We start from the raw sequence: 7,092 nt of genomic DNA, 5'->3' as shown, positions 1-7,092 counted from the left end.
TTAACTCTGTTTTCATTTCCAGTGGGTATGCTTTGAGTTGGCACACAAACTCAATGTGTGAATGGTGTGGGAGTTGAGAAAGTTGCACTGCTATTTCTCTTCTTAAAATTAACAGTGGAATCCTTCCGAGAGCAGTGTAGGCTCCGGAAGGCGCCGCACACGGCTCTCTAACGGCATCATGAGGGAGTTCTCCCTAATAATAATAAAATAATAAAGAGTAATAAAGTAGTCCTCATTCTTGACAAAATCGATACCCCGCCTCTGCGCCCTCCCTCGAGAGGCAACTGACTGACAGTTGCTCTTCAGATTTCTCCAAGGTCTAGAATTTCACACTGTCAGCGTCACAGCCACACCCTGGTCATTAGAGCTTCTCAGGTGAGCTTTACGGATGTGTCCGCCTGCTGCCATTAGCTTCCGGGCTGTAGCGAACTCGCTGTGGTCTCCTCACCGATCTACAGTACGCGCATGCGCCACGCACGCGCACTCCCAGGCAAGGTCAGCCTGCAGCGGCTCATGGCTACCTTCAGAGGGAAAAGCTCCCTGCACGAACGTGGTCGTCATGGAAGCTTGCTAAAAATGGACCCTCTCAGGCCCCACCCGTACCTCACTGGATCAGAGTCTGCACTTTAACGAGATCCCCCTCGTGATTCACAGGCACAGTAACTAAGAGAAGCCTCACGGTACACTCTTGAGAGCAGCTCAGAGGGCAGTGCTGATTTCTCTACTAAGTCTCAACCCACCAACCAACTAACCAACTAGTAACACCTCCATTTCTATGGCACACCCGTCATATTTACCATGATAACCAAGGTACGTGATTAGCAGGGCAGAAAGCAGAGTAATAACAAAGTGCTGTCCTTGGGTTTCCCAAGGAAGTCTCCCTCATCATGGTTATAGGGTTAAGGACAACAACTTAGCCCTGGAAAGTAGTAACATGGGAGGTATCCAGCAATTCTGCGGTCCCCATGAATGCAGAAGTTGGAACACAGCTTAGGTTCCTGCAGTTACTGTTGTGATGACTTGATTCTGGGCAGTCCGTGCTGACAGTAGGGAAAGTATCTGCTTTTGGTGTTTGACAAAGAAGCAATTGTCAGGGCAGCTGAGCAGGCGCAAAGGTAGGCACTGTGTCCTGTTGCAGCTTAGAACTTCTTCAAGAAATCCATCAACTAGAAGTTTGTAGTTCTATAATGGTTGGATGTAAGGGTGATCTGGCTGCAGCATAGGTCACTCCACTGATAGCCAGACCTGAGCCAGCTCATCTGGCTGCTTAGGTGTTTCTCCCTCTCACTGCTCCAGGTACATGTGTCCCTCCTGAAGCTGCAAGCTCTCTTGATTGAAGGGGATGAAGTTCCCTCAGAGAAGAGCACCGTTTCTTTAGTCAGGGGTATAGCAAGGAGCTGCGCTCCCCTTCTAGAACCCTCAAACAAGCTCCCAAGGTCCATCTGTTGAAGAATGGAGGGTAGTCAAACTTCCAAGACTCCAGAAACAACTCATTGTTAGATGGTGCCTATGACATTCTACTTTACTTTTAAAAAGACTTTTTAAAAAAATCGTTATCATGTTCATTTCTCAGGGATATTTCCACTACATATTTAAAGCCTTCTTTTCAAGCTCTTGAAGCCATGTTTGACCCTTCACTTCCTGCAATATCCAGCTTGCCTGCAAGGTTATTCATTCTTCATTATTTTTTAATGCTTTTCAGTTCACTTCGTCCCCCATCTCACACCCCACCCCTTCCTGTGCTATCACTGTAGTCCAAGCTATTCTAGCTTCTGTTTGTAACAGTTATTAGATGATTTTCTTGCTTCCAAAATATTTCCCCAAGTACATCCTGAAAATTTCTTTAGCTTTGCAGAGTTTCCTAAGATGATGTTTATTAGGTCACTTCCCTGCTCCATAGCCACATTGATATTCCATCCAAATTTTCCTCCCCCTAAATTCTCACAAAGCTTCTGTGACTTGACCTCATGTCACCTGGGCAAACTTACCATTTATGGTCAAAATATGAATTAAAATTCCCTTCCCAGTAGCATTCTCCCAGAAAAGAGAAAAGTCACTTTATATCGAAGTCTTCATGAAGTTTGTAAAGAGCATCTCTAATGTGGGTGTTTTCTCAACTACTTTATTTGCAACTAAAATCACTCACTGGAGGACACGTATTAGACTAATGTCTGTGCTAGTTTGAGAGGCTTATTGAGGTTACCTGTTAGAATCATTTAAAAAATGCAAGCAAAAAAATTTAGCATGGTTTAGTAACCACATCTGAGTATGACCTCACTCTTAAGATTTTTAAAGTGATAATTTTTTAAAGATTATTTAGAAAAATACAGCAGACAGGAAGAAGTTACTCTGTGGTGATCACAAGTGTGCAACTACAGAAAGAAAGTTAAAAACAACAACTGGCCTAAAGAGATGGAACTGGTAAATCACAGCTTGGCTAAGACATTCGGTAACAACTTGGCACATGGGTTTATGTCAAACCTTTATGTCCAGCACTTTCCATGACAGTAAAGATTATGTGCTCTGTAAATTGCAATGCACAACTTGAAATAGAATTGTTAAGTGGTGACAACGGCATATACAAAGATACATAAGAAGTGTTTCAAAACCTGGGTTATAAAAAGTGAAAATGGAGACAAGCATTTGTACACTGTGTGAGACAAGATTCTAGAACAGCACACACATCAGACACAGATGTGTTGCCCGGGTTTCCTTTAGGGAGTGAGTTGTATCCAAGCTGTCAGGGCTATTGGGCCTCTCCGTGAAGACAGCTTCCCACCCAAGGTCTCACTGTCAGGGAAGCCCACAGCCTGAGACTGATCAACATGGAAAGACAATGACCCGGCCACTTGGCTTTACCTGGGGTAACTGATAGGCAACATCCTCCTACCTGCCCCCCCAACTCCTTGAAGGTCGGCAGTATCTTTGTCAAGCCTGTCTCACAACTTAACATCTTCCTGCCCAATTCTGCTCCCCCCACCTTCCTTCCATGGGTGTTAATAAACATTTTGCACCCCAAGCTCCCTCTCAGCATCTGCTTCCAGAGAACTTGCCCTGTGACATTAATAAATATTGCACTAAGATGTTGATTACTTTGTCTCTATGCTTACAAATTTATACATTCAGGATGTTGATCATAATTTTTTAAAAAATCATGTCATTGGGAAGATGGAGTATCACCTTATGAGCAAGCTATTTGATTTGCATATACTCCGTATTTCCATCACTACCATATTCAGGCCACGCCACTCCCTGTGCTCACATCCCATGCCCTGCCCCTTGTATCCACCCCACTGCACTCATCCCTGCTCTGAGGTTCTGCCTCACGCTGTTCTCTCCACTGCAAATGCTCTTTCTTCCACTCTCTTGCACATCCAAATCCTACTCATTCTTTAAGGTCTTAAAGAAAGGGATTATATCGTCCGTGAAGATCTCCTTGCCTTAGTAGCCCTCTCTTACTATTCCTTTATTTTTTAATTAAGTTAGATTCTATTGTGTGTTAATAATATGACTCAGTTAAGTTCAGCTATTCTCTAATTGTTCCTGTGAATTAGATATTCAATTTATACTTCCCAGTACCTGATCTTGCACAGCACATATGGTGGTTACCTTTTTAAATGGCATCTGTTAGCATCCCTGTAGGATTCGTATTGTGTAGAAACATATTCTGGGAGCCACGCCCTGAGAGATAGTAGAGTTGGTGTCAGATCTGAGAGCGCAGCTATGCCTTGATGTCACAGTGATGGACTCTCCTGGGAGATGAGCTGATGACAGCTATTCCCACATCCAAGGTGGGGAACGTGGCCTCCCAGGCAGGTGGAGTAGAGCGTCATCGCAAGCACAGGATGCCAGGAGAAGGAGCAGGGAGAGGGAGAGCCGGCAGTTAATCGCAATGACTCATGGGTAAAGGTTTGCTTTGGGCAGCCAGTCTCAACTCTGGTTACATGTTAGAATCACCTGGGGAAGCTTTAAAATCTTGGCACCTGGATCTCACCTTGTAGATGCTAATGTCATTGGTCTGAGGTGGTCCTATGATATTCAAAAGTTCTCCCAGTAATTTCTTTTGGCCTTTTAAAAAAAAGTTTATTCTAAAAAATTTTTCTTTTTTTAAAAATTACCAAATGTAGTAGATATACCCATATCAAAAAGATATATCCACATCCTTTTTTTTTTTTTTTAAATTAACATATAATGTGTTATTTGCTTCAGGGGTACAGGTCTGTGATTCATCAGTCTTAACACAATTTACAGCACTCCCCACAGCACATGCCCTCCCAATGTTCATCCCTACCCCCCTCCACTCCTCCAGCAACCCTCACTTTGTTTCCCGAGATTAAGAGTCTCTTATGGTTTGTCTCCCTCTTTGGTTTCATCTTGTTTCATTGTTCCCTCCCTTCCCCTATAATCCTCTGTCTTGTTTCTCAAATTCCTTATATCAGTGAGATCACATAATAATTGTCTTTCTCTGATTAACTCACAGTGATTCTAATTGCAGCCCAAGTTGAGATTTCTCCAAAACCACAGCTTTAGGGAAATGGGAATGAGAACGTTTAAAATGCTTTTTTCTTCTATGCTCCGGGTTTCCTTTATTGAGTATATCTGCTGTACCTGAAATTGCTCTGGGAAACTGTCAGCCACTGCTCTGTAAACTTCTGTCTGTGTAGCTTGCTTTGGAGCCCAAGCCTCCTACTCCCACTGGGGTCTGAGGACCACCAGCACTGACGCCACCCCAGAGCTGGTAAGAAAAGGAATATTTCAGGCTCCATCCCGATTCTGAGTCATGATCCCCACACTACTTGTATTTGTTTGAGAAGCACTAGACTAGATAGAGTTATCCCGCGAAAAGCAGCTTCTCACCTGTGATCCAAACCAACCAGCCAAGCAAGCGAACAAACTGTATGACCCAGACTGTCAGACTGTGGCTATGTCTAGATTAATCTTCAGGTCAAAGCACATCTCTCCTGGTCAGCAGTCACCATGGCCTCCTATACCTCACTTCTGGGATCCTGGTGGATGGCTGCTATCTCTTGAGGGAAAGCCTTGGGTCCCTAGACTGAATCTTTCAAAGACCATTTGGTCCAAGTTTTAAGTTAGGCAACCTGGAATTCATGAAAACCTGTCTAGCTGTGTTCCCCTGTTGTGGTCAAAGCAGATAGAAAACAGAAATGTAATTTTATTTATATAGATAACAAATTATGTCAGGAACAGTTCTTTTCTTCCTCTGTTTTGGATGAAATAAAGAATGGGGGAAAAATCAGAAATGTAGTCCCCAAGAGATTAGCCAAATCATCCAAATGGATGTGAGCGGGCTACAGAACAGACTTACTCTGGGTGTTCCTGGAGAACTAAACTGGTTGAAGGAAGAGAGAGGAGTGAACTAGAACCCTCGAACGCCAGTGAGGAACTCTTCTTCCTGCACAGGCATGTTAGCACAGCCACCGCCATGTACGACCGCGACTTGGCCCAGCACTGAGTGCCTTACAGCTTGAGTCAAAGCCTCCCATTGCGTGTGCTCGTGACCTTAACAGAAGGACTTGATTGTAAATTTTCCTCACAAACAAACAGACCAAAAGAGCCTCATATTTTTGCAATGAGTAGATGTTCTGGATTATCAGCCCTGTTCTCTCTCTCTCCATTACCAAGCTCATGGAAGGTCTATCGTGCCAGGGCAAACGCAAGTAGCTGACTATTCACTTTCCTCTGGTAGACTGCTTGTGTGCGAGTTCATTAGCTCCCTTATTCATCTGTTCAACAAACATTTATTGGCTGCTTTTCTCTAGGAATCGTGCCGGGGAGTGGGGATACACGCCCCTGTCTACCTAAAGGTTGGAGAAGAACACATTGTGGATAAATTGTCAAACCAGACTTTTTCTGAAAGAACATTACATGGAAGGTGAAACTATCCTGCATCACCGATAGAGAATACTAATTTATTAATATAAATGATAAGATTGCTGTTAGAGATGTGCTGGCACATCTGCTTGAAATAGAAGATGAAAATTAGATATTTGTATAAATTCAGTCCTTCTGAAGACAGCTTATTTTCTTCTCTTCAGAATAAGACACCAGCCCCAAATCTGATACTGGTAACTTTGAAAGCAGTGTGGCATGCCTGGTACCTGCATGGTTCTTCTGCTTTCTTCCATCATGGTCTGAGCTACGGCATAATGATCGGGCCAGATGTGGCCAAGTGGCAGTCCGAGCACCACAGGATTGCACGAGAATCACTAGAAATGTGACCGCCTTGGGGATTGGAATAATAGTAATGTCAGTGGTGACGCAGCAAGGCCGAACGAGCAGGCTGTGTTCATTTTTGCTCAACTAATTATTCAAGGGGTTAAAAGGGAAAGACAGGGTTCCTGATTACACATCAAAGCCACTGGTCCCCCCACCTCGCCGGGCTAGTTTATGCAGAGAAAGAATTCAGTGGCAACATATTGAGTAGCTCACGGAATCCCCAGGAAGGCTGCAGAACTAGTTACGGAAAATGGGAGTCTGGGCAGGGGGAGCCTGTCTATGAGGGTCACATGGCAGGAGCGACCTGGTCAGCCCATTGCCATTGGTGCTGCCCTCTCCACAGAAGGGCTTTGGGCATCATTACAGCCATCACCATGGCAACCAGCAGTCGTACCTGCGCTCTTTCCAAAGTCCCAATCGGGAGCCTTCAGTCAGCCCAGCCCAGGTCACACATCCACGTGGTAGCTGCCAATGGATGAAGAAAAACATTGTTTGGCAACTTCTGGGCACCTGTAGTAAGAAGTGGGGCCCCTGTCTCCCACTGAGAGGCATATTCTGGAAGGTCTATTCCCAAATAAGAAAGGTGTGTGTGGGGTGCCTGGGTGGCTCAGTGGTTAGGCCGCTGCCTTCGGCTCAGGTCATGATCTCAGGGTCCTGGGATCGAGTCCCGCATCGGGCTCTCTGCTCAGCAGGGAGCCTGCTTCCTCCTCTCTCTCTCTCTCTGCCTGCCTCTCTGCCTACTTGTGATTTCTCTCTGTCGAATAAATAAATAAAATCTTTGAAAAAAAAAAAAAAAGAAAGGTGTGTGGGTTTTGGGCCACCAAAAGTATGGCGTATGTCGATTAAAGGTTGTGA

General features: G+C 44.6%; 1 long non-coding RNA gene across 1 annotated transcript; it reads left to right on the top strand.

Annotated features, from left to right (window-relative positions):
- Positions 1-385: 385 nt before the first annotated feature.
- On the top strand, positions 386-5,965 carry LOC116588100. Its single transcript, XR_004284781.1, has 3 exons — positions 386-495; positions 655-810; positions 5,781-5,965. It is a non-coding gene; the product is annotated as an uncharacterized LOC116588100 (long non-coding RNA).
- Positions 5,966-7,092: the final 1,127 nt, after the last annotated feature.

Source organism: Mustela erminea, chromosome 4 (assembly GCF_009829155.1).
Source record: "Mustela erminea isolate mMusErm1 chromosome 4, mMusErm1.Pri, whole genome shotgun sequence".
NCBI classification, from domain to species: domain Eukaryota; kingdom Metazoa; phylum Chordata; class Mammalia; order Carnivora; family Mustelidae; genus Mustela; species Mustela erminea.
Note: the sequence above shows the minus strand (reverse complement) of the source record. Positions and strands in the feature narration are given on the sequence as shown.